Raw genomic sequence first — 7,801 nt, 5'->3', positions numbered from 1 at the left:
TTTACTCCCTCCCACTCCTCCTTCAGCTTCTTTTCGTACTCCTTCTCCTTTTCCTTTTCATTCAAGGAGTTCACTCTAAGAACCTCCCTACCTTTTGTACCTTTCCTCCTTCTCCATCTATCCTCCACTCTCAGCTTACCTTCCACCAAAAAATGATCTGATATTCCCCCACCCTCTCCCCTTAGCACATGTACATCCTTAACTCTTCCTATCATAATCCTATTTACCACTACATAATCCATTAGCGCTCTATCTACCACCCTTCCCTCCACCACCCTCTCCCATGTGTACTTATGCTTGACTTTCTTCCGAAACACTGTATTTGCTATCATCAACTCTCTTTCTAGACACATTTCCACCATCAACTCTCCACTACGATTCTTTCCTGGAACTCCACACTTCCCAACCACTCCATCGATTGGACCATTTCTCACCCTAGCATTAAGGTCTCCCAGTACTATTACATTGACATTTCTTCCTAAACCCTCTATGCACTCATTTAAATCTATCCAGGAAAGATGGAGAAATCTATCCAGGAAAGATGGAGAATTTTTTTTTTAAAAGTGACCTATAGTAACATTGACAGATTAATTTCAGTACTGAATGAACTAAATGATTATCTGTTAGATGAAAAACCAGATACAGTATAATGGGAATTGTGAAGACGAAATTAAGGGGTCCAATACCACCCAACAATGTTGGACATGGGCTATACAATTATTGGGTTAAAAACAGAAACGAGAAGCAGGGAGAAGGAATCATGTTCTTGGCCAAAAAAACTTGAATGTGACAAAGATAACTGAGGGTAAGAACAATATAGAAATGTTCATGATAAAAATTGAAGACATGGACATGAAATGTAGAAAGTTTGTGGTGATGTATGTGTCCCCAAAAATGAGCGCTTGGAAAGACAATGAGCATGTGAAAATGTTTGAATATACAAGATATTCATTAAATGAAATACTAAGAGGCAGAGGTAACCTGGTAATAATGGGTGATTTTAACTGCAAAGAAATTTGTTGGGAGGAAATTACAGTGAAGGGTAGAGAGGATCTGTGGGGTAATGTGTTACTGGACATGACCATGGAATATACAATAGCACAGTGGGTCAATGAAAACGCCAGAAATAGAAGTAATGAAGAACCATCGAGACTGGATTTAATATTTACAACAGAACCTGAAATTGTGGATAAAACTGAATACATGACACCATTTGGAGTGACCTTATATAGAGACTGAACTAAAAGAAGAAGTATATATGGAGAAAAATGAAAAGTACAGAAAAGGAAGATTGATGTACAACAAAACAGACTTTGGAAAACTAAAGAAATTCTTTCAAAATGCAAATTGGGAAAGATTCTACATGGAGGAGACAAAAGTGAAAGAGAAATGGGAGATCTTGATGGATAACTATAACGAAGGAGTGAATAGGTACATACCAGTAGAAGATGGGGGTGAGGCAAAAGATAGAAGAGACAAAGCTTGGAAAAGATGGAGAAAAGATAAGAAAGAAAAAAACAAAACTGGAAAATGGCAAATATATATAAACTATAGAAATGAGTATGTAAAAGTGTGAAGAGAGGAAAAAAGGAGCTATAAAAAAGACATTATAAAAAATGCAAAGAGCAACCCAAACTATTCTATAGATATGTAAATGGTAGACTTAAAAATAAACAAGAAATGGTGAAACTACACCAAGGAAATACAGAATACACAGAAGATCTAGAAATGGCCGAAGTCATGAATAATTACTTCAAGTCGGTTTTTACTAGAAAGAAGGTACAGTATTGGGATGAAGAAAGTGAAGTGCGATCCCCCACCATGAGCGAAATAATAATAACAAAAAAAGAAATAATGGAGCAATTAACAAACCTTGATGTTAGGAAATTACATGGCTAGATTGAATTACAAACTGGATATCAAAAGAGTGCAAAGAAGAACTAATGGACAAAATATATAATATGATAATTTGCTCACTTAAAGAAGGAAAAATACCAAAAGACTGGAAAAATGCCAGCAGTATACCAATATATAAAGGAAGAAACAAAGAAGAACCAACTAATTACAAACTGGTCTCACTAACAAGCACTGTAGCCAAAATTATCAAAAATAGATGGATAAAACACCTGGAAAAAAATATTATAATAAACTCAAGAGAATTTGGGTTCAGACAGGGAAGATCATGTACCACAAATTTAATCTGTTTTTACTCAAGACTAATAGACATAATATAAGAAAGGGATGGATAGGCTGAATAATACAAGGGATGGATGGGCTGATTGTGCTTTCTTGGACTTACAAAAAAGCCTTTGACAAGGTGCTACACAAAAAATTATTTAAAAGATTGGAAAATATTGGAGGGATACAAGGCAACCTACTAAACTGGATGGAGGACTTCCTGAATGGTAGAAAGATGAGAGTAGTACTCAGAGAAAAATATTCAGGTTGGGAGGAGGTGATTAGTGGAGTTCTGCAAGGATCAGTTTTGGCTCCAATAATATTTACTATTTATGTGAATGACATGGATGATGAGATGGAATGTTACATGAGTTTCTTTGCAGATGATGCCAAATTGTTGAGGAAAGTGAAAATTTACATGGATTGCGAATCACTACAGACATGCCTGAACAAGGTTTGGAAATAGAGTCAGAAATGAGAAGTGCACTTCAACATTTAGTAGTATATCATAATGGAGTTTGGAAAAAGTAAAAATAGAATATCAGGACAATATAAAATTGGAACTAAGATGGTAAAGAATGTGGGATCTGAAAAAGATGTGGGAGTAATTATCTTAAACCACTTGTCCCCTGATAACAAATAAACAAAATTGTTGGAGAATCCTATAACTTGCTAAGATCAATAAAAGTGGCATTTACCTATTTGGACAAAGAAATTATTAAAAATATATTAGTCATACTAATAAGGCCTAGACCGGAATATGTGGTGACATTATGGTCATCCAGTACAAAAAAGAATACAAGATTGAAAGAATCCAGAGAGCAACCACAAAAATGGCTCCAACACTTTTAAACTTGTCATATGAAGAGACTGGCTAGATTGGAGTTACTGACTTTGGAGCAAAGAAGAGAAGTGACCTACTGACCATCTATAGAATTATGAAGGGCACAGAAATACTCTTTAGAGAGGACTTTAAATTGGGACAAGAAAAACTCAGTCCCGTCTTGGGGAGACGGGACTGCTGGGACAGACAGTCTAGGGAACGACAACAACAACAACAACAACATGAAAAGAAACTCAAAAAAGATAGATATAGAAGAGATCTAAAGAGGAACAGTTTTCCACATAGAGTGGTGGACACTTGGAACAAATTGGATGAAACAATAGTGTGTGCAAAAACCATTCACGGATTTAAAAGCAAACTAGACACTGCGAGATACAAAGGCAGGACACCACAAGTGTAGCTCCCCTTCCTGTAAGATACAACTAGGTAAATACTTGTTGGATTTTGTCTCCTATTCTCTTTTTTTTTTATCATACATAGCCTCAAATTCATGTACAGTTCCAACTTAATCTATATCCTTAATTTCCAATTATCATATTGAGATTTGTCCACTGCCCTGGGACACTACTGACCCAGGGCAGTGGGCAAGATGCAGGGATGACCTGTCATCCAGGAGGTGCCAAGATAAGAGGGAGGGAGGGTAGAGGGGAGTGGAGTATATAGAGGATGGAATGGGTGGGAGTGGTTTCTATGCCTTTGTTTTTTTGCTACCTCCCTTGGAAGGGGGAAAAAGCCTTTGGTATATGTATGTATGTAGATTTGAACTCTTTGTTAGAGCTTAGGCTATATCACCTGAACTATTCCAAGTATTTATGCATCTATATGGAAAACTGTATTTCTTTATATCCTTTAGTCTTGTGGTCTTTCTAAATTTGCTCCCATGACCTCTTAAAGCCCTCCCATCTTTAATCAGGAGATCTCTTCTCTTAATGCAATGTATCCCTTTAAGTGACCTATTTTATGTTGGTTGTGTGTGTTTATACTTCATTTACTTCATTAACCTTACCATTGGATAAAGGATAATTTGTTAAATGTGTCTGTACTACTTGGTTCCATCTTCGTCACTGATGGTGGGGGTTTTTAAGGAAACACAATGTTTCTTCCTGGTTTTATTTGGTGTCCAAACACAAAGAGTTACATAGTACATGAACATCTCGACCATCCTATTCGATCCCATGTGTAAAGGATTGAATACATAATGCTTCCTTCCCCCTTAAAAAATATTTGAGGCCTTGAATACAAAAATATATGATACAAAATGCTCTTATATGTTAATGAACTACAGTACAAATCTGGGCAAATAAGAGAAACTCCTTTCCTGATTCTTGTTGGGATTTCTTTATTACCCCAGGGAGTCACTGGTACCACAAGGGGAACATTTGGTTCATTGACATTTTCATAAATGTTTGCCATGACCTGTGGTTGTACAGGGGTAGAGGAAATTACCATAGGCTCTTTAGCAACTTCCATAGAAGCATCAGATCTATTGCTGAATAAAGGAAGAATTGATCAACATGTCTCTCTACTGAGCATCCTTTTGCTTGCACCTGATAATGCGTATTTCCCAATTTACTTGTAACTGTACCTGGAGTCCATTTCTCCTCTGTGGCATAAGACTGTACTATAACTTCATAGACAGTCAGACAAAACTCATAATGCATAGTCTCAAGCACTCATCTGCCTGTGGCCCTGATAACATAAGCAACATCCACCTAAAACACATTGGACCACAAGGTATACACGCACTCACAAACATTGCAAACTACAGCTATTCACACAACACTATACCCGACATCTGAAAGCATGGTAAAATAATCACCATTCCAAAACCGAACAAAGACCCAACAATCCCAACATCGCACCGCCCAATCACACTTCTCTGCACCCCCTCTAAAGTCATTGAACGCCTAATACTTAAACTTGTCACACCATATATTCCCCTTGCTGACTCACAACACGGTTTTAGGCCACTACACTCCACAAACACTCTTCTGACAAACCTCACACAAAGAATTTTAGATGGCATCAATTCAGATAGGCCCCACCACAGAACACTTCTTATAACATTGGACATTAGTAAAGCTTTTGATGCTATCCCCCGCCACAACCTAACAAATAAAATATATAACACAGACATGCACAATAACACCAAAAGATGGCTGGCCAATTATCTGGCAGGCAGGAATGCTCATGTGTCATATAATGGCCAATCATCGCACATCAGAAACATTAAGAACGGAGTACCACAGGGCTCAGTTCTATCCCCCACATTATTTAATCTATACATGCATGACTTACCCACGCCAGACACCTCAGAAATACAAATCTCTTCCTACGCAGACGACATAACAATCACATGCACACATCGTAACACAGACAAAGCTGCAGAAATAATCCAGCCTTACCTTGACACACTGAACACATGGTTCATCACAAACAGACTCAAAATAGCTCCAACCAAATCTACAGCAACACTTCTCACCAACTGGACAAAAGAACACAAATACATACCTCATCTCTACATCAACAACACTCTAATACCACACACAAACACACCGAAAATTCTTGGTGTAACATACGATACATCCATGTCTTTCAAACAACACCTCACAAACATAAAAAACAAATGCACACCTAGACTTAACGCACTTAAGTCAGTCACTGGAACAACATTTGGACAAAACAAAGAAACTAATATAACAATATACAAACAATGCATACGCTCAGTGATGAATTATGCGAGTCCTGCATGGGCTCCTAATCTCAGTGAGACACACCACAACACCCTTCAAATCATACAAAACAAAGCCCTAAAAACAATTACAGGCTGCACAAATACATCACCTACAGACCATTTACACCATGAAACAAAAGTCCTCAAAGTCAAGGACCACCTCGACATGAGAGGCACACAAACACTTGCTGCAGCCACCACAAACACATCACACCCGCTACACTACATAGCAGAACACCCACACACACCAAGAAACATTAAAACTACACCCAAAGACCTTTATTACACACAGATACTCTCTTCTCTTCCTCCACAACCACCAAATACCAGCCTCCGGAAACATATTCATAATCATATCACTCACCGCTCCATTAACACACTGAAAGACAACACACTGCTGCATGCCAGACCCCCTGATATCCACCCTTCTGAATCCTCTCTCCCACGTAAGGACAGAGTCCACTTGGCCAGACTGCGATGCGGTCACCACCCAGCACTTCTAAGCTACCAGAAGAGGCTGGACGACCGTGTTGTGAACAGCTGCCCAGGATGTAACACTTCACCCCATACCATACAACACATAATGGAAGACTGCATTATACACAATCATGCACGCAAACAACACAACATACACTCTATAAAGGATTTGTGGGAAAACCCAGTTTCGGCTGTGGCCTTCCTTGGGGAGACGGGACTGCTCGGACAGACAGTCTAGGGAACGACAACAACAACAACAACTGATGAAGACTGAAAACTCTCTTATTTTCTTTTGATCATTGAGTTGTTCCCATCCTACTTGTTCCATTTTACTGTGGAAGTTTGGTAACATTAAATAAAGTTTATTTCTAAGTCCTCTTCCCATCAAGAGCTGTGAAGGTGGTACTCCTGCAGTTTCATGTGGAGTATATCCATATGCTAAATGTTTGAACAAATCTTTCATCCATTAGTGGCTGGATGATGACAAAGTATAATATATACCATTAACAGTTAAGAAATCCTAAAATTCCTAGGAAGTGAAGAGGGGACCATTATACTGGTGAACAAGATTTGTTAAATACCTGTCCTACAAGCAAAATGAGGTGAACATGACCATTTTTTTCTACTGATTTCAAATATGTTTTCAGAATTTTTCTATCAGGGAGAGTTTTTCTGTGATAGCATATTAAATTTCAAACAATTAGTGTCCAAAAGTAATCAGCCAACATTGAAGAGCTCTATTTCCCTTGGTACTGGGTTTCCATGTTCAGAATGTCCTGGTAAAACCTCTCACCGTGCTCATCACTGATGGCACCAAGATTTGCAGAGAAAAAGTTTAAGTGAGAGTCTAGGAAGTGGATTTTTAGCTTCATATTGCAACCCAAAGCTTTGTACATAAGAACATAAGAATGAAGGAGACTGCAAGAGATCATAAGGCCCACAAAAGGCAGCTCCATGTCCATCACCACCTGTCATCCCCATTAATAAAGTTGTCTGTTTCTTAAAACAACTGATAGTTTCAGTGCTCACTACATGGTTAATAAGTCTATTCCATTCATTGACCACCCTGTTAGTAAACCAATACTTGCCTATTTCCTTCTTAAATCTAAATTTGTCCAGTTTAAATCCATTACTTCGAGTTCTTGTATGCCTCTTCTTGTATGGCAAATTTCTGAGTCCATGTATCATTGTGGTCATTTTTCTCTGTACTGATTCTAGTGAATTGATGTCCATTCTGTAGGACGGAGACCAAAACTGTACCGCATAGTCAAGGATGGGTCTAACTATCACTAGATAGAGTTTGATAATTACCTCTGCACTTCTATTTGTTACCGTCCTAGCAGCATATTTCAGCCTCTGAGAAAGCAAATAAGATTCTAGGACTGATTGCACGATTTAGTAAGTACAGTAGTCTTTCATGTGGGACGGTATCAAAAGCTTTTGCAAAGTCTAGATATATTAAATCTATATTGTTTCTTTTGTCATAAGTCGAGATAACTGTGTTGTAGAATTCGAGTAAGTTAGTCACGCAGGAACGTTTCCGTCTGAAACCATGCTGGCTATCATTT

This window comes from Oratosquilla oratoria, chromosome 29 (genome assembly GCF_046742065.1).
Source record: "Oratosquilla oratoria isolate Oo_2021 chromosome 29, ASM4674206v1, whole genome shotgun sequence".
NCBI classification, from domain to species: Eukaryota; Metazoa; Arthropoda; class Malacostraca; order Stomatopoda; family Squillidae; genus Oratosquilla; species Oratosquilla oratoria.
The sequence above is the reverse complement of the archived record's forward strand: the minus strand, read 5'-3'. Positions refer to the sequence as shown.